Source organism: Cygnus olor, chromosome 6, assembly GCF_009769625.2.
Source record: "Cygnus olor isolate bCygOlo1 chromosome 6, bCygOlo1.pri.v2, whole genome shotgun sequence".
In the NCBI taxonomy this organism is placed as follows: domain Eukaryota; kingdom Metazoa; phylum Chordata; class Aves; order Anseriformes; family Anatidae; genus Cygnus; species Cygnus olor.
The window spans coordinates 20,367,004-20,387,332 of record NC_049174.1 but is presented as its reverse complement, the minus strand read 5'-3'; the positions used below and the strand labels follow the sequence as shown (position 1 = coordinate 20,387,332).

General features: G+C 42.0%; 1 protein-coding gene across 5 annotated transcripts in view; it reads left to right on the top strand.

The window, feature by feature from the left end:
* CERS6 (ceramide synthase 6) overlaps positions 1–20,329 on the top strand; it is a 127,157-nt gene that overhangs the window by 11,485 nt on the left and 95,343 nt on the right. Inside the window, exon 3 of one of the 5 annotated variants that reach the window (XM_040562372.1) lies at positions 5,208–5,435. The exons of the other annotated variants lie outside the window; for them this stretch is intronic. The gene's annotated coding sequence lies outside the window, so the exon portion shown is untranslated. The remainder of the gene's footprint in view (positions 1–5,207; positions 5,436–20,329) is intronic. 5 annotated transcript variants of the gene reach the window in all.

Here is a 20,329-nt window from a genome sequence, read left to right as displayed (position 1 = left end):
TCAAAGATCTTTCTCAGTTTGGTGGAACAAGCATACATCGGTCAATTCTGTTGAAAAATCCTTGAAGGGTTTATTAGGGAAAAATCATAACTTTGTTCATGTTTTCTATCTACAAAATCCTGTATCAGTACCAGGGAATATTCCCCGAAAGGGCATTTGGAAATAACCCAAGTGCATTAGCTAAGAAAATGATATATAAAATATATGTAAAGTAATATATAAAAAGATGATCTGCCTTTCTCTCCTGGCACTCAGACTAGAGCACAGTACATTGAGAAACCAACTACAGAGAAGGAGGTAGCTGTCAAAGCAAGGATGTTGCCAGCTATGTGGTCCATAAAGTGATTCGCAGAGCAAGGAGAAGGTAGCCTGGATTGCCGTCCTCAATATCAAGTGCTCTGTGTGCAATCTCCAAAGGACTTCTGCTTCCCTTGAACAACGGTAGCTGACTTTAGACCTTGACCACAATAGGACCATGTTATGAAGAATGTGATCCCGTCTATTTTATTTTATTTAAAAAACAAAAAAAAAAAACAAACAGCCCTCAAATCCCTTCTAGCTTTGCAGTGGTTTTGCTCACTGAACTGAGATAGTTCTGGTGCGGTCCACCCTGTATTAGGACTTTGCAACTCAGAAAGAACCACGGATGGTGCTTTTTTTTTTCTGATTTTATTTTGATTCTGTTGGTTGTTCTCTGTCTCAGGGAAGGCTTACTGGAATGAAGAGTCAAGGCAGCAGTTCCCAACATCTAAACTTTGTTGTTGATATAATCCTTTGTAGAAATTTCAAATAAAAAGCTATATTAGACCATCCTCACATATAAAAATGGTCTTTGGAATCCAGGTGTTACCACTTCCATCTGGTCTTCTCTTTCAGACTTCTGTTAACTTCACCTGGAGGCTTCTGTGAACCTCTTCCAAAGCTTTAGGCCTGCCCAGCACACATGTGTCAGAAAATCCTAAATCATACACAAAGAATTGAGATTACAATGGTTAGGGCTTTCCATTCTCCCTGCCCAATGAATTCCTACAGTAAGGAGCTGTAAATTTATGAAACATCCTAGACTCTGTACATCAGATTAGTTGTCTCTTGAATTATTAGCATTCACTTGCCTATATCACTTTTAGTGTAAAGAGTGCATTAATTTTGTGAAACCGCATTACATGCATGAAGAGAGCTTTATCACACAGCTTTATGTGATTATTTAAATACTGGGCAGGTCTGCTGGTGGTGCAAATAATGGTTTGTTCAAGGGTGGTCAGGTTGATTTATACCAGCTGGGGATGCATACTGTTCTTGTGGATGATTTATTTACTCACAAATGTCCTGAATCTGGTCTTCTGCCAATATAATTAAGGAATTAGCTTCTACAGAATGCAGGTGTTACATCCGTATAAAACCTGTGTGGAAGACCAGAAATGGTGTGTCATTATATATAGATACGTGTAGCCATTTGATTATTGTTTTAGAAATTATGAAGCAAAAGCCATTTAATCACTACACCTAGATAGAAATCAAAGTAATCATTTATGTGGTTTTTTTTAAATCCTTTTTTCCTTACCTTACCAAGTGACATGCTTTACTCTCTCTGCCCCCACTTTTTTTTTCCAAGACTGGTAATACGTATGCACCTGTCTGTGACCTTCACCTGCAGAAGGTTAGTTTACTGGATGTTAACTGGAAAGAGTTAACACATTTTAAATGTGTCCGTTCCCCCCCCCCCCCCCCCCCCCCCCCCCCCCCCCCCCCCCGGTCCTTATTTTGACAGAGTAAGATGTGAGCCTCTGCTCCTGCATGGCTTTAGGTGTCCAGTCAATAACAAGATCATGCAATAGCCTTGCTTCTCCTCTCCCTTCAATGCCTTTTGAACAAGAGCATCAGCTAATATTGACTGTAGGCTTCAGGTCTGCAACTCCATGACTGGCTGGGAGCAGGTACCTTGTCGACAGCTTTCCATGTGTCTTGCTCTAGGTTTGCTCTTTCACAAAGCCACTTTGCAGGTGAGAGGAATGTCAGCTATGTCTGTGGTGGTAGCTCCTGTCGGCACATGCAGGGTGGCCTGGAAGGAATATCCTGGTGCTCCCCTAACAGGGACTGGCGATCCTGCGGGGGTGTTGGCAACTCTTTCTGTACTGTGCTGCAACTGTGTTGCTGTCAGTCTGTGCAGCAACTGGTTTAATGCAAATCCAGGTGCTTCTGTGTACACAATAGTCACTGTCCGAGTGGTAATATATCTATTAAGAGCTTTGTTGGGTACGTGTAAACAGAGAAAGGAAAGTGCCATCCTTAATGATGATGATGTTTGTTTCACATGTCACAATTGTTATTTAGAGAGTACAACTGTGTGTGTGTGTGTATGTATATTAAATAGGTTATAATCACGACCTCCAAGGCCATCCCAACAGATCTCTCTCTCTTCTTCACAACAGGGTCCTCTTTCTATCTTGTCTGACAGTGCTGCAGGTATTTGCTTGCATTAAATTACACAAAGAGGCTTCTGAATGAATATACTTGTGTAAAGAATAGGAAAATTGAGCTGGAAAATAGCTTTGGATCCACCTTGGTTTTTTTTTTTTTTTTTTTTTTTTTTTTTTTTTTTTATGATTCCACTTTAACCAGGCTCTCTTCAAGTGAATGCATGGCAAATGCCACCCCACCAGCTTTGCTCACAGGAGAGCATCTATCAACCCAAAAGAAGAATCACAGGAGTGAACTCTCCAACTCCAGCCTGTGGGACAGTTCTCACTTCTAAAATGTTTTCCACATTGTTTAATGAGAACTATCACAAATAGCATAAAGCTTTTCAGCATTTACTGCAGGATGAACCATTCTGCTGAATTCCTAAAACCCATTCCCTCAGACAGTTTACAGGGTATAAAAAGTTATTATTTACAAAGTTGTCTTAAAATTGTAATTTTAATGAAGGACTTAGTTTACTCTTAGGCATTATTTATGATGTGGTAAACCTAGCACAGTGTACTTTGGCTCTCAGCTCATAGTTTTAGATTTAGATCTTGATTTAGATCTGGATTATTTATGGTATAAATGAAATAGTGGTAAAATTTAAGTTCTTTCTGTCTTACTGCAGGACAGGCTGAGGAATTTTAATATTCTAAAGCCTTTTAAATAATGGTATTAAAATGAGTAATAAAAACAAAAGTTGGAATTTTTCTGTCTCCATCTCAAATGACAGATCATGACAAGTCAGCCCCCTCATATGTATGGGCAAAGCAAATAACTTTTGTAGAAATACAGCGCAGCAACAACATGGCACTTCTCTTGCTTGGAATTTAAGGCTTAGGGAGTTCTTTGCTCCCCGTGTTCTCTCTCTTCTCTCTAGGTAAAATTGTTACCAGAGAGGTGGAAGACCAGAGGTGGAATGGGGCAGAAAGGAGCACACAGCTGCATTTGCTGGTGTGTGGGAATAAGGAGTGAAACTAAAGTGAGAATAAAGATACAGTGTGTGTGTTGGGGGAAGTATGACCCATGTATGCGCATGCACCTGGGAGGAATACAGTGTAACCAGGCATACCGATTTGTTCGTTCTCACTAGAAGCAATCTGCATTTGCAACTGATCCCATGAGACATACTTCTAAATTCAAAGGTACATGAGAACACTTGTTTCCTAGGAAAGGAAGAGACTTGATGTACGTGTGATTTGTCTGCCCCAAGTCATGCAGGGATCAGCTCTGAAAATTCTTAAGAATTATTTTTTTCTTAAGATGGCAGTGGAAAGACATAGTGTTTGTACTGTTGCAACCCCCTCCCACTTGGAAGGGTGTAGCAGGCTCAGGCACCATCCCCACCTTCTTGCAGCAACTTTAATGAACACAGATTACAAGTAAGAAAGAGAAGAGATGCCAGCTGGCAAATGACCCAAAATGATTACAGGCTGGTGTCTATTTATCTCTGCTGATGGCATCCAGAAATCTTCTGTCTGGCAGAGAGAGAACCCTCTCTACTCTTTCCAAATTAAGTCATTAATGAGGTTCCAGGTTTGGTTGGAAAATGCAAGTACTGTAACTTCTGGCAAGTGTTAGTGGAAGACTGGGTCCTCGTCACTCACCGGAGCCCCAGACGGCTGATGAGAGCAGGAACACCAAAAGGAAAGGCAAGATGCTTGTATAAAACTTTGATTAGGGCAGGTGACTTCAATTTACAGAAGTTGCAAATGGCCCATTTCTGACTGCTGAACTGTGAGCTCCAAGGACAGAAGAATCCCAGCTGGGTGTCAGATGAAGTGCCACACCACAGTATGCTAGTATAGGCAGGAAGAAAGGAAAATGTGGAAGATGGAGCAAGCAGGTGAAGTTTGAGTCTGATGGATGTTTTGTGAGGCAGACAAATATTGTTACATGTAAAAAAAGTTCTCTAAAGTGGGCTCTCTAGCCCTTTCTTCGAACTGGAAAGAACCCATTGCAACGTCCTACCAAACTCTGTTGTTGGCAAACAACTGGTGGTAGAATTCCTGACTTCAAGACAACATTTTCAATCAGCTGGGTGAGGCTCCATTGATAACCTTAGACTATCAGAGTACAAAAACTACTGTTCAATTCATCTAGGGAAACTTAGTGTGCTAGGGTGCTTCTCTGAAGATGTGATTAGCACATTACATTAAAAATAATACCAAATAATTGTTTTTGCTTTATACTATACTCTAAGGAGGGATGTGTGTGTGTAGATGTGTGTCCATGTGAGAGAGAAAAATACGGTGATCTTCACTAGTAATCCAGAACAGCTATGATTGCCTGGATCATCTAGAAACACAAGACATTTTTGGCAATTAATTTATAGACTTTCCAGATGTTCATTATGGTGAGAACCCAATAAAGGAGAAGAGCTGTTCGTTGAAAGATTGGTTGTATATTTTCACAATAGCTGAAGCTTGAAGAAGAAATCCACGAACTTTAATTTTCCTTTTGAGAAACACTTAAGTAGTGAGATCTTCTGTTAAGTTTATAGTTAGAATATTAGTCATAAGACGCTTTAATGATCCAACAGAAGAAATTTAAACAATGGTGAAATTGTGCTTTGTTTACTCAGAATACAGTTTGACTGCTCTTGGAAGTTTCTGTTGAATTATATAAAATGCTGATTTGGGTTGCTTTTTTAAATAAATGGAGAAATAATTTCCAGCTTGATTTTTGAGTATACTGTAATTTTAGCTAATAGTTTAAGAGTAAAAATAAAGTTTGCTGTTTTGCAGGTATCTTTAAGGAATGATGCAAATTTTTGATTGAATTGTGCAAGACAGGAACCTCCTAGACTGCTCCCTCGGGGCTGTATCAAATTTCCAGCATATGTTCGGACAGTTGACGTCACCCACAAGAAGTGCTGGCGATCGTGCGACTTCCACCAGCTGCTTATAGAATCACAGAATTGTAGGGGTTGGAAGGGACCTCCAGAGATCATCGGGTCCAACCCCCCTGCCAAAGTAGGTTCCTTAGAGCAGGTTGCACAGGTAGGCGTCCAGACAGCTCTTGAATATCTCGAGAGAAGGAGACTCCACAACCTCCCTGGGCAGCCTGTTCCAGTGCTCTGTCACCCTCACTATGAAGTTCATTGGCATATTGGTGTGGAACTCCCTGTGCCCCATTTTATGGACATTGCCCCTTGTCTTTTGGCTACCTGCGTTATGGCCAAATTGGGAATTACGTGTGGAACATGAAATCCTTTTACAAATGAAACTGATCAAATTATCATTTGTTTTGTCTATTAAATGGGTTGGAAAAAAATCTGGATCTCAGAACACTTTTCTCATCGTGGTTTAGTATTTAAAAAATGAAAGATAAATGAAGGAAATATGATTCAGATACATACAGACATTCTATCTGACCTCTGTTGAAAGGCTTAATAGAAAGTGAAGCTTTGACTTTTTATAGAAGCAAAAGATCTTTATTATGCTATCATGCATGAGTACTGTTTGAGGAAAACCATTGAGGATTAAGATACAGGCTTCAAAACTGAGTATTTGGTTTGCTTGGAGTGAGTCACAGCACGTTGGTTACTGCTACTTGACAGTGCAGAAGGTCCAGGATGTTTTTAGCCTGTCAGTTTTCTCAGAGATGCTCGTTTTCACCACCTTCCTTGGTCCATCTCCTCATCTCCTCCCTGTATGTAATCCGAGCACTGCCATGTCTTTACTTGCCTTCCAATCCAGCAGACATTAAGCAGTGTTCATTAGGTTGCCTTTTACATCTCACTGGGTCCAGACTCTAAGGGTCCTCCTGGGTTCAGGTTCAAGATGCCTCCCCCCTCTTAATGTGTCACTGTCAAAACAAACCACCACCAACAAAATAACCCCAAAACACCGGCCCCTCGCCCCCAACGAGCAAACAAAATCCAACCTTTTCCTCAGGGTTTCCATAGCTATTTATCTAAGGTACTGAGATGGTAATTGTTTATGGCTTGCTGAGTTAAGGGTGAAAAATTATCCAAGACTGTAAAAGTTCAACAGTGACTGCTATAAATAAGGCCCTCCTCAGGAACAAAGGCCAGATGGGGCTGATTTAGATGAATTGTGCGTAGCACGGCCTTGGTTTCAAACGAATTTAGCCAAAGGCAGGAAGGGTAAATGTGAAGAAACATCAGAGACAAAGACTCCCTGTGCGCATTATTGCATTTCAGATGCATTGTGCTCCAGTCTGCCGCTCAGTTATATAGGCTGCTCTAAAGGGCTTTTCCAGGTGCTACGTGGGATTGCTAGTGGGAGAAAAAGGCCTTGTCATCATCACAGAAACTCCACTGAGCACCTGAACAGAGAGAGAAACAATGACAATTCCCATTAATTCTGGCTGAAATGGCCTGGGAGTAGCCATGTATTTTGCCAGCCAGATGTCTGGTGTCCCAGCCTGCGGGGCTTGTGGGCGTTTCCCCTGCCTCCATCTGTCAGGGCCGTGTCCTGGGGCACTTAACTGTTTGAGGGTTTGGGTCTGTGGCTTGGTAAACCAGTCAGGTTGGCCATCTTTTTCTTCTTGCAGTAACTTGTGAGGCAGCATACTGCATGTGGTGGAAATGGAGTTGGAGAGCAATTTGTTTTAGTATTCAGCTGATACCGAACTGCATCTTGGTGGTGGCGGCAGTGTTTTGCTTTTTAATGATGGATCTGAATGTCTTCTGTCTGTGCAACAGAAGGAGAGAAATGGATAAAAATGAGTAAGCTGAATTGGACTGATTTGGTCCTACATTTAATGAAGGTTAAAAAAAGTGCTTTAGTGACAGTGAATTGCAGTGAGTCTTCTTTTTTCCTAAAAGATAACTATTTAAAACATATACAGAATGAATAGTAGATGTAAAAACTATTATTACAGTTACACTCTGGAAATCCAATGTCAAAATGGAGATAATTGAGTTTTCTAAAACTGATCACTCCCGAAGTTGTAGGAAATAGACCAGCAAGATTTCATTTTAAAAATGCTAAGCTTAAAAAACAAATCAGCAGATATGTTTCCGTTGCAAGTACAGCAGAAGCAAAAGCCCAGCAGTCCCTCTCTTTGTCTCTTCCTAGCCACTCTCTCTCTGCCCCATGCCCCCCCCTTCGCATACATTGCTGTTTGGCTGCTCATGGAGGCTAGCAGCATTCAGTACATATGCTCTAGGATTAGGATTTGTGAATTGTAAAAGATTGTGAGGATTTAATTTTTACCCCTTCCATCTGTAGTTGCATCGATGACCCACCTGATATGGACTGGGCTCAAGTAACATGAGCCCCACATAGCAGATCCGCTGCATTCTCGTTAATCGATTTCTTCGGTTACTACTGCAAGCTGAAGAGGAGGGGTGTGGGGAGGAGCAGCAGTGAGGCTGGCTGGCAAAAGATTTGACCTAGTTTTTCCAGTCTGCATGGCACTGGCACTGCAGGCAGAGTCAGCTGTAAATCTGCCTCTGTAGAAGAGCATTCATTTTTTTTATTTATTTTTGTTCCCTGCGTTAACAGCAATGTTTATTTTGAATGTTCAGATTTGGTGGTTAAAATGCAAACTTTTGTCAGTGCGGTATAGTGTAATGGATATGTGCACATCTGGGGAGGAGGTGAGGGAAGGCATGAGCTTCTGCTGGGTTGTTGTGGGGTTCTCTGCTTTCTGCTCTTCTCTCACTCCCCCAGCCCACTGTCACTCCTCTTTCTGCGTTGGGTAGCTGTGTGACATTAAACACTTGCTTTATCATCCTGCCAGCAGTTTTAATGACGTGTGTGTGAAGCACGTATTCTTCCCTCTGTGCAAGAGTTGGTGTGACTCTGCTTTGCACACAAAGTTAAACAACGCTGAAATATATATATATTTTTGAAGTTTTTGGTAATGTCTCTAAGCTAATCATTTTGCCTTCTTATTTCTATTTATATCAAGTGGTCGTGGCCTCTGCTAGGTTTGCTTGTTTGTTCATTTTAATTCCATTACTTAGCAGTGAAGGACCAGGGATTTAGTATCAGTAATGTAACAGCAAGCTGTCTCTTGTTTCCAGCATGGGGATTCATGACAGGCAGATGACTGATGCTTTGACCCTCCAGATGCTCTGGATAAGCCTTACAACAAACATCTGAAGGGGGGTACTCAGCTGCTGAATACATACATGTATAATGATTGTCTTCTACCGTTTGATTGCGGAGAGGTTTCCTTACAGAGCTGTGAGTGCAGGGCTCTGCTGGTGTGCATGGCTCTGCCCCAGCCTGACTGGGGCTTTCCCTGTCCTGTGTACTTTCGATAACTGATTTTGTTCTTGATCCGCTTGCATCTGCTTCAGGAAAACCATGCCCACCTGAAAGTCAGGGACAGACTCTGTTTCTGAAGCTGCTCTGGTATGTAGCTGGAACTGCAGCCAGGACACTGGATACCCGGGATGCCCATCCTCGTAGGTCACACCCTGGCTTCTTTCCCGGCCTGTCCTGAGGCTCCCCTTTATCTTGCTGTAGCACAAGCACAGCTCCACATAGCTCTGTAATTTCTCAGCATTTGCTCGTGATTTCTGCTGTCTTACGGCTCTGGCTCCTCTGTTGGCTCTTCCCAGCTAGAGAGGCTCTTGAGGTGGGCAGGAGCTGATAGTCCTGAGTTAGCAAGGACGAGCCTGCTGTGATGAATGATAAGCAGAGAAAAGGTGGTGCCCTGGCCAGGAGAGGTTCTGTCAGCTTTATGTGAACTCCTCAGAGACTGGTCCTCTTTTCAGCTGGCCTGTATATGTCAGTCAGCAGCATTCAACTACTCAGAGCATGAAAAAAGAGATTCTGCGTGCCTTGGTATAACAGTTTTCCCAAGCCCTCCTACCTCCGCCCCTCCTTGTTTTTGCAAGTGTTCTTCTCTGAAGCTGGGAAGATATTCCCGTAGGTAAGAAATCGATCTTGCAGTGGAATGCATTTGTCACTTTTCCTCTTCTAAAGTAAAACTTGTGATGATGCCATAGTTTTGGCTGTTCCGCAGACTTTTGCTTTTCTTTGTGTTCCTTGGCCATAGGCATGGAGGCAGTGGTCACACTCTTCAGGCTGTGTCTAATGTTTCTCTTGAGGTCAGTGACTGACATGCACGCCAAGAAAGTGACTGTCAGCCAGGATGCTGAAAGGAGATGCACACTCACAAGAGCTGCTCTGAGTACCCTTCTGAAGCAATTGTGTCTGGTGATCTGACATTTCCAGTCCAGCTCTAAGTGAGCTACAGTCCTGGGCTGTGATATTTCTTTTTGTATCCTGGATAGAGATGTCACATCTCATTTGTTGTCAGGGGAAGGCAGAGTTTGATCTATAATTCTGTGTAAAGTTGGTAATTATCAAGTGCTCTCTGCTTGCAAAGCCTTGTGCACCTCAAGCACTCTGCAAATACTTAACTGATGTGCTTTCTGAACGTTTTGGGGTATATGTAGGAGGGAAGTGCAGGAGTCTTAACAGTGCACTGGCTGAGTGTGTGGTGGTCTATAAGTGCTCTTTTTTTTTGCCTGGGCAAACAGGCTGTATGGCTACGTCTTCAAAACCAGCCTTGCAGTGATCTTACCTAGGTATTCCCCCACTCACTTCCATCTCCTCCTTTCTTCCTAGGGCACAGCACTAGGCAGGTTGAGTTCAGTAATGCTGCTCACAGCTAACCTCTGGCACTGCTGGGTGAGAGACTGGGTGTTGCTTCCATTTGGCGAGCCAACATCCCTAGGTACCATCCAAATAGCCTTAGTGTTTGTTCCTCCAAACAATCTTGTAACTCTTCATTCACACCAGAACGCTCCATTTACTGCATTACCCACAGCAGTGGGATAAGCATTAAACACCTATGGAAGAGGTAATCCCCAATGAGGTAGCACGTTTATTTCTCAGTGTTGCTGGGTGGTTTTTGATGATAGGGCTAGGTTATTATAGGGTTAGGACATTCAGGAGTACCCAGGTTGCTTCTTTGCTGCAGCCATACCGTCACCTTTTCTGGTCACAGCTTACTTAAAAGGCAGAATGTTTTTCCTTTCAGATTTTCAGTTATACTCCTAAATAAGAAAAATGAATTTATAACCAGTCTGTTCTATTTAACAAATAAAAATCATGGTCTACAATTGATTTTTTTTTTCAAATTCTCACTAAAAATATTCTATAATGACATGATTACCACTCATGGGCTCCCAGTTTTGGTTATTAGCTTCCACTTTTATTTCCTAACAGAAGGTACTAAACCAGTGAAGAGCAGGAGCTGGTTCCTTTGTAACGTGGTGGTAGTGGTGTGGAAGAAGCTGCTTTTATCCCAAGCAGTGTGCACTGTGGTTTGTTAAAGGAAACAAATAAACAAACAGGACAACTCTATTGATCACAAGGAGATGAGAAGGCATGGCACCACTAAAAAGAAATACAAAGAGTAACAAATAGCTGCCACTTTAAAAGCTTTAAATGAATGTTATCTTACCAGTGGCTATATTAAGCTGCTGAGAAAAATCTTGGACTGAGCTTAAAAAAAATAAATAAGAGGATTGTAATAGTTTATTTTCTGGCCTGTTTTGCTCTACAAAATATGCTTGCATACGGATACAAAATGTAAGTGGTTCGCAGTACCCCAGGTAGCTTACTTCTTTACTTCTGTTTGCCACGTGCTGCAGCCATTTCCATCCCGCCAACACTAGCGGGCCACCACTGCTGTGGCGTGGCGAGCCCCAGGGGCTGGCCAGGAGCCGCGTGTGCCTCATGAGTGTGCAGTGTCACGAGGCTCCCTGCCTGGCGCTTCCCACTGCAGCCGCCAAGGGAGTAATTGCCATAGTGGTGTTTGGGTGATCCACAAGCAAATCCTATTATTTGTTAATAGGATTTGTTCTTGCACTGCTTTGTCCAATCGCTAATTGTTTATCGCGCATTAGAAGTACAATGAGATGTCTGTCAGCTGTGTTATGAGCATTTGGTGTGAAAGACTTGCTGAGCCTTCGTCTGCACTGGGGGGCTTTGCTTTGGGAAAGCCTCAGCATGGAAGGCAGAAAGCAGGGGCTGAGAATGTTGGGCACTGCTGTGGGTCATTCCCCCTGGGCGGCCAGGTGGGAAGGGCTGGGACTGGGCAGGAGGGGGGCTCCAGGGAACCCTCATCTCTCCTGGCCTGACCCAACCCATCCGAAATTCAGTACGTCATGATGTATGTCTTACACATATGTGTGTTTCTGTGTTTGAATACATTTGTATGTTCATATACACTCTTCCTGCTCTTGTCTCTGTCCATCATTTAATCCCGTTTGGGACGTGTGTCTTTTCATATGTAGATGTGTTACAGCTGGCTCTTTGCTTTGGTTGTCCCACGCTTGTCATACGTACATGTATACATGTACACACACACATACATTTTATATATAAATGAATGAATACCTTTGATCATCTTGTGTGACTAATATCCACCAGCCAGGATGAAAATTGCTTCCTCTAAGTTCTTTCAAAAGATTTGATGATTTTGTGACCTCACTCCTGGAATTAAAGTTTAACCTCTAAGTCAAACCAACCATCCTTATTTCAAGCACTTCCAGAAATACAGCCATCCTACTGTGAGACATCCACGACCTATTCCCTCTTCAAAGGGAACAGTCTTCACCAGAAGAAAGATTTAGTACGAGCTTTCATCTTGGAGTAGGAAAGTTCCTGAAACACGTTGTACCTTTAGATGGGGGGGGGGGCGGAGGGAATAGGATTTGCACCAGAGTTACTGGTTCCTCATCAAGAGTGAGGCTTATATTTCAGTCCTCTGTTGTACACCACACCAGACCTGCGGTGGGGCAGCCAGTCAACCACCCAGGAGAACAAAGAGGAAGCTTATGAATATTTAAGGACTTCATGGTGTGTGCTCATCTCTTTAGACATGAAGTCTGTGGCTGTCCCAGATAGCACAATGACAATATCCCAGAGCAGAGCACGCTCATTTCCTGAGATGCACAAGCACGCCTGTGCTGGCTGGGCAGGGTCTGCCTGCAGGACCCATGGAGTAAGGCAGCAGGGAGGGGTCCTTGAGCCAGAAAGGCATGAAATATTTTGAAGAGTTAATTTTTTATCATCATTCCATTGAATGTAAAGCTGCTTCTGTCTTCTGTACTTTCAAAAAATGCATGCTAACGTGAGGTTGCTTAATGAGTTCTTGTTCTAGATGAACAATATAATAGCTCAACATTTCAGACACTTTTTAGCATTTTCAGGAAGATGTTGCTGAACTGCCCAGTTCTGTTTTGTGACTTGCTGTGGGCTTTTAGAACAATATCGGGTGGATTGATTGCTGTTAGAGTGATCACTGGGGATTTTTAACTACATCCTTCATTGTTTTCTTTCCTGGTAGTAAATTGATCAGCGTAAGGAAAATAAATGAGTATAAGACTATAAGAAGGCAGTGATGTAATGAGCTATCATGTAATGACCACACTAGGAGCTACCAAGCAGGAACCTGGAGGAGTAGCACTGGCTTTCTAGTGGGCAGTTACGTTATTTATCAAAATGAGTACTGAGGCTTTTACTTCTTTAGACAGTTGCTCTGAAGCACCTAGTAGCTTTTGGGCCGTTTCCAAGTGGTAGGTAACTGCACCTTCTTTTGTGTCTTGGAAGCTGCCTCGGAGAATGAAGGAGAGTGTGTCCACATGCCAGGAGGCCAGTGGCTGGTATGCCTTGGCTGCCCTTTGATGTAGGCACAGGTATTGCTCACAGATCTTGCTTCTTTTTTTTTTAACTTCCTTGTTCACATACTGAAAATGTGACCGAAGTAAAAGATAAAGTGACTCTGCAAAGCTTTGTGGCTTAGAACAGTAGGCCACCATAATACACTAATACAATTAGAGTGACCTACTGTGATTTTAAAAATTAAATCAGCTATCTTCCCTTCCTACCATGCTTTCTTTCTGCCCTTTTCTATGTCTGTCACTTAATCCCATTTGGGCAATGTGTTTTTTCATATGTAAACATTTTACAGCTTTGGTTGCCAAAACAGTGGTACCTATTAGCTCTGTATTTCAGGAGGTGGCAGAAAGGTGGTAGAGAGGTGGCAGAGAGGAGCAGGAGACAGCTCAGCGGGGTCAGGAGTAGTATGGAAACGGATGCACTGGGAACGACTGGTCATTTTTCTCCAATACAAGCAGTAAAAGGCCAGAATTGAAACCAGGGGGTGATGAGTTCATAACAAAGGGAGATGGTTCTCTTCACACAGCCTGAATTTAAGCTGAGGAGCTCTTCCACAGGGCATCAAAAGTTTGCATGGTCTCAGTATCCTACTAGTGCAGCTTGGGAAGGGGATATGAGCTCTTTGGGGACTGCTGCATGCAGAGAAGGCTTTTTTGGTCTAGAAAGTCCCTGAGCCACAGCTTTTTAGAATTTTGGAGAATATTTTTTATCTCTGTTGACCTCTAGCAGTGGGCTGGGACTTTGGGGGTGTAAATTTTAATACTGACCCTGACTTGTATGTCCTGATTTTACCATATGTAAAAAAAGGGTAGGAGTGATACCTTCAGTGCTGTATCATCCACACCTTCAAAGCTGGCTTTGGTAGTGCCAGCTGAGGTCTACTGAGAGGCAGCCCTGTGTGTAAGAGATGTGTGGGACCAGAGTGCATCTCCCTTTTCCCTCTGCCTGATCCGTCCTTGGAAAGTTACAGAGTGACTAAACTCTTTATTTTTAGACATTACAAAGAAAGAAAGCATTAGACAGCTGGCTGCAAAAAATATTTATTTGTGACCTTTCTCCACATTTGTACAGTTGTTCTTGCTTTCTGGCGAGAGTTCTGTTATATTTTGGACATGCAATTTCTCCATGATTCAGTTCTTCGGTCTCACAGTTTCAGGAGAAACTAAAATGCTTAGAGCTTTATGCATATGTATTTAAATAATAATAATTAAAAAACAAAACAAACAAACAAAAACCTGTTCCATGTCTGGAAAACATGGTCTGATGCTACTTCTATTTGTAAGCTGTCGGATGAGGTTTGTCTTCCATTTCCATAGAGACTTCCTAACTGGACAAGCAATGGGAGCGCTGCTGGTGGAGGCTGCACTGGAGCAGTCCTGCATCAGTGGCTGAACACCCTCTGCTCCACTCAGTCCTGCTTATGAGCTAACCTGCATCTTGAGATAGACTTCTCCCTGTCCTTTCTGCTTGTTGGAGAAAGGATTAAATAGGTTTGTTGGCTCAGCGGGGCAAAAGTATGATGGTGTGTGTGAATAGAGGGTAGAATGAGGGCTGTGATCAGCAGGGTCTGCCTGGCAGGTTTTGATGGGAGTTAGCAGGCATGGAAAGGTAGCTGAAGCCAAACTGATGCTGCTGATCATATTTCTTTTTTGTGATTGAAGCAAAATGTCAGGAAAAAGTTGGTATTTTTGACTTTGCACATTGTGGAGAGATGATTTTTAGACTTCCATGTTCAGTCAAAAAAAAGGACAATTTAAATGTGAGAAACCCAGTTGCAAAAAAAAATCTAATTTTACTATAATTGAATGGTTCAGGTCAATCATGTTCTTTGAAAGGGTAAGTCTATAGGACAAAGCATTTCATAGTAGTGCTGTTGAGTGATGACAATAAAGAATTGTCAGTAATTTGTTTTATTTACTTTAAATGGTGTGTGTATTAGCACTGCAAAAACCAGTAGGCCTGCAAGCTGAAATGCAGCTACTACATCTTTTTTTTTTCCTTTTGATTACAGCTACCTCTTCCAAAGACTGTTGAATAATGTTAAAAGTTCTGTGAAAGTACACGTGGACTACAGGCCTTGAATTGCTTACTGCCCCCAGGCAGATTACTGTGACCAAATTTTCTTCTCTAAAACTGATCTGTACAAACCCATTTTTCACTTATATAGCAACCAAAGTATGAAAAACACTTAATGCTGAGTGCTGTTTTGCTAGGACAGAATGCTGAATTTATAGGGCACTTTGCTTCCCAGCTGAAAAATTATTGAAAGATTTTTGAGGCGACGCTTTACTCTTGCAAGCCAAGGTGGAGCAGTTTTATACGGCTCTGAGCTGAGGCAGTACTGCAGCACGTGGCTGTCCTCCCCGCTCACAGCACCTGTGCCTGGAATTATAAATCAAAGAAGAAATTGAACCGAAGCTTAGCTGTAAGTTTGACTATGTCAATCTTTTCTTTTGAAAAGCAGAAAGGAGCCCAGGAGCAGTGCCGTGGTGTGACCAGGGCTGTGGCAGCACATGAGGGCAGGTGCCTGGTGTTGCAGAGGGGGGTCCCGCCAGCAGAGCAGGCATACAGCCATGCACCCGCTTCTGCAGTCGCTGGTTCTGGCACTCTGGCTGTGCTAGATGCCAGCAAATACCTGCACTTAGAGAAGTACTAGATTGTGCTTCCTTATTTCAGAGAAGCAGTTTCTCCTTCCAGGCCATTAGTTCCTCTGGCCCTCATCAGCACGCCTGGCTGCTGCCAGCCCCGCTCCCTGACATCCAAAGGATGCACAGGTGCATTTGCTGCTGCCAGCTTGATGGCTGCTTTGATTTTTGTTAGGGGGAATGAGCAATGCCCTTTCTTAGGGAGGATTTCAAATAGCTTCCCAGCTTTGTGGTTACAAGGTAACAGGACATTTGTGAATGATGGTTTTCTTTGTGGGTTTGTGTGTGTTTGGTTTGGTTTCTAAGCCTTTTAAAATTAAATATACAATACGTTGTAGAAATGCTGAGGTTGAAAACACGCATGCTTGAGAAAATTTGTCAGGTCATAACATGAATAAAAATTTTCAAAACTTTAGAGGAAAAAATTAAAACTCAGAGTTTGTTTCCCAGCAATCATTTTTTCCCCTCTAGGGAGTATAAATGCTTTCTAGTAATTTCAGCCAAAGAAAGACAAAATCTCAGTCATTTGGTAACTTGAATGTTCCTGAAAGCTACTTAGCTTTTCTTTTTTTAGAAGCATATGTGGGTTCCACAGTACAGTGCTTTGTTTTTATCGCTTGGTGGGGGAGATGAGATAATGATGCTGGTGTGTCAATAACAGATAATGCGTCTCTACCATGAAGAGAAGGAAAGGCATCGGACCTCTTAGATGAAAAGCATATTTATGTATATATTTCTGACATCACTTCAGAGATTTGGGAACAGGTACTCTCTGAAAGGCTTGGCTCTGAGCTCTCCTGCCTGCTGCCCTCTGAGGCACTCCCCATCACGCTCAGCAGCCTTGTGTGCTCCTGCCTTGTGTGCTGGGCAGGCAGCACCTTACCTCGGCAAGGTTTCCTTGTGAGAGTTGTGACCCATTTCCCAGCACAGCCAACACCTTTTGGAGAACTTAACATCTCTGTATAGCTACTGGTGGGGTTAACTGGGTCAGAACTGCCTCTGCTTCAGACCTTGTATCCTGGTGGTGCTTCTGCAGCAGAACGTGTTCATGTTGAGAAACAGAAAGAAAAATCAGTTCTAGGCAAGGTATCCTGAAGTGACAAGCTGACGTGTCTACTGAATTTGTCCTAGGACTGTCAAGATTTTTTTTTGTTGTTGTTAGTAATACAGGTAACTTCTGAATTAAATAGGTCAGCTGTACAAAAATAACAAAACAAACTCAGCAATTGTTTGATTTCTGGCAGTAAATCTGTTGAATATCTGCTCAGATACAACTCTCTTCTGCTCTTGCTCATTCTTGTAGTTAGAGCATATTTAGATTGCTGTTGATAAAACAGCAATGTCCAACACGTTAGACAATTGTAATCATTAATCCCTGAAGTGTTTTTTTTCCCTGTTTTTAGGGAGCATGAAGTAGATGAGCTGGGAAAATCTGTTCTGCATCACTTTCAAAAAGAGAGCTCAACTCTTCAAAACCAAATTGGGCACATCTTTAGCACAGAGAGGAATTGTTGCTGGTTATAACTGCATTCTCTGGTATTTATAAATATACTGGTAGGAAAAAATGAGTTTTGATGAATGTGTTTAAGTTGCAGGATTAGGTTGCTTATTTTTTTTTTTTTCATTATACAGCTTAGAGTTGGCTGCATTAGCAGCATCAGCAGTCCCTTATGCAAGCACAACTTGAACAGTGCCTGTGTCAAAGTGAGTTTTTTATCAGGTTCACAGAGATGCTGTATGTGTGTAGTCAGAGTTTACCACTTAGCTCAAACTAGAGTTCATTATGCTTGGAGATGGCTCAGAGATGCCGTGTGCACTTCTGATCTACCTTAGTTTTCCCAAATTTATCTCTGAAGATGCATCCTCAGCACAGGAAGGGGAGATTCAAACTCCCCTCATGTACCAGCAGGCAACTAACTCAAGTGTTTTTGTGGTTGTGAGAACTAAAGCAAAAATGTTTTTTCTCAGTGCTCCTGGGGACTTTGTAGCCAGGGTTCTGCCCAGTAGCTTCGTTACACCTTGGGTCTATTAGCACAGCTCACGTAGGAGCAGTCTCAGCATTTTTGTGCAGATGCTTTGAGCCACCTGAGATACCTTCCCAGAAAGCAGATTGTTTGGCAGGCGATGGGTAGGCTCTTTGAGGTTTGGGCTGTAATAAGAGGCCTTTAATCCTGCCTGTTTGTCCATAGGATGACCTACTTTTAACAAAAATAAAAGGGAAAATGGACTGGTTTAAGCTGTGATCAACATTAAAAAAAGAAAAAAAAAAGAAAAAAAAAGTGTATCAAATATGTACTCACTTTGCTGTTCTCACTGGCACTGATGAAAACTTGCATGTGGGCTTCCATAGTGAAGTTGGCCACAGAATAAAACTGTTCAAGTGAGGGAAGAAGCATGATTTCTGTGCTTGACAAACATTAGTGGAAAACTGTTTTCTAACTCGTGGGAAGAATTTTCAGAGCCTGTTAGCCATTAAAATGTGTCACATCCAGACAGAAGAAATCATTGCTTTTACAAGACTTGGGAGAAATACGAAGGCTGATGCAAAACTAAGAAATTAAAATAATAGGTCAGAAACTGAAATGAAGTCAGTCTTTGCTTGCAGACCTTGGGAGAGGTTTCGAGATTGTGAAGCAGACAGGTCACTTGTCTCAGTGCAGTTAGCTTGAAAGACTTCAACTAAAAATTGAACAGCTTTTCAAAAATTAAACATACAGCAACATTCAAAATATATTGCATGTAAATAAAGGGGCAGCTTTATTGTCTGATAGGGGGAGGCCAATGACTTAAATAAAGTCCTAATTTTATTTTGCTGGCAGTTATTCCTGGGTGTGGGGCCTTGTAAGACTTCCAGTTCTGCCCCTCATGATGGCAACTTAATTTAGGTTTGCCAACTTTAAATGCAGAAGTATAAAGTACAATTTTGCATCTACATCAAAGAACCTAGTCTTGATTTAGATTCTCTTGAATGGGTAATTTTGTCCTTATCACTTTGTATACATGATTGGACATGAATTCAATAGCTTTTTGGCAGATTATATTAGGACAGTATGGTAAAATCAAGGAGCAGGTAGTAAGGTATTTTCCCACAGTAGAAAAGATATATGAAAACCTGTAGCAAAATTTTTGTTAATTCTGCATGCAGGGGGAAGGTTGGTCATGATTTCTGGGCCCCTTTCTTATTGGCTGGTGGAGTCTGAGTTTTGTGTACAGGAGAGGGTTGAGGGCTTTTTCTTGGTTTTCCTATTAAAAAGAAATACATTGCAGTAAAATATAGCAAGGTTTATGCTTTTCAATTTCTAGATTCTTGTTATCTTGTTCTAGAGATAAAATTTTGGTGAAGTCAAGTGAGCCTCTAAATAGAGCAGAAACACTTGGCCAATAAGCATTGCAAAGTAGTACAATTTTATCACTTCAAAGGCAGTGGGAAGGAATCCAAACGTGCTTTGAACTGGTTAACATACATAACTTGCTAGCTATCATTGTCAATTATTTTAAGACTGATATTTCTTAAACTGAATGTTTAGGACAAGCCATTGTTTGAGTATTTTCTTTATCTGTTAATTTTGCTTAAAAGTATTTCATTTCTTAAATCACATATTCATTAGCTCAGCTAGCTTGATATATTTTTTTGGTGCTGTCTGACAAGTCTTAATTCTTGCAGACCTTTTAGGCTGTTTAAAAAAAAATCTCTGATGCCTCTTAACCTGTTGGGGGCACTGCAGAGGTGTGAGCTTCTTCAAAGCTACTGAGAACCTGGCAAGCATGGATTTGCAAAGGGTGACCACCTTGGTCACATCTGAAATAGCAGATGACCTGCTGGTAGGGAAACACTGGTGATCCAGGAGGGCTCTACAGGCGTATTTCCAGTGGTTTAATGAAGAAGTTGCTCATCTTCCTAGAATTCAAGGATGTATCTCTGTACATCCTTTTGACCTAGGAACACTTCCGCTTCCCCTCCAGCACCTCCACCCCCTCAATTTGTCTATTGGTGTTACTGAAGCACCTCCAAAATCTCCTAGTAATGTTGTGGAATAATTGCCTATATATACATATTTTTTATTTAAATTGAAGGGAGAGTTTGAATCAAATCTGTGGCAAGGATCTGATCTTGCCATACTGCAGCATGGTGTGTGTGCTTTGGCCCCATATCATAGAATATCCTGAGTTGGAAGAGACCCGCAAAGATCATCGAGTCCAACTCCTGGCTCTGCACAGGACCACACAAAAATCAGACCAGGTGTCTGAGAGCATTGTCCAAATGCTTTTTGATTGCTATATGCAGGTTTCTGACAGGATTTGAGACGAATATTACACATCACCAGTAGGTCTCTGGTTTATAGTAAAATGCAGAGTCGCAAAAAAAAAAATCAATTTACTTTTCTGCTTCCTGTGACACTTTGAATTATTTCTTTAATGCAAACTTTGCTAGTGCTAATAAATATCAGCCTCAAAGGATTATGAGGGCCAACACTAAGATGCCTAGTTAATTCTGGGACTCGATGTAATTTGTCAAGATGAATAGCAGTAAGCTAAAAGGGTTATGGTAATTAATTAGTAAGGCTGGACTATGCAATAAAGGAGTATAAAACTGACTCTGAG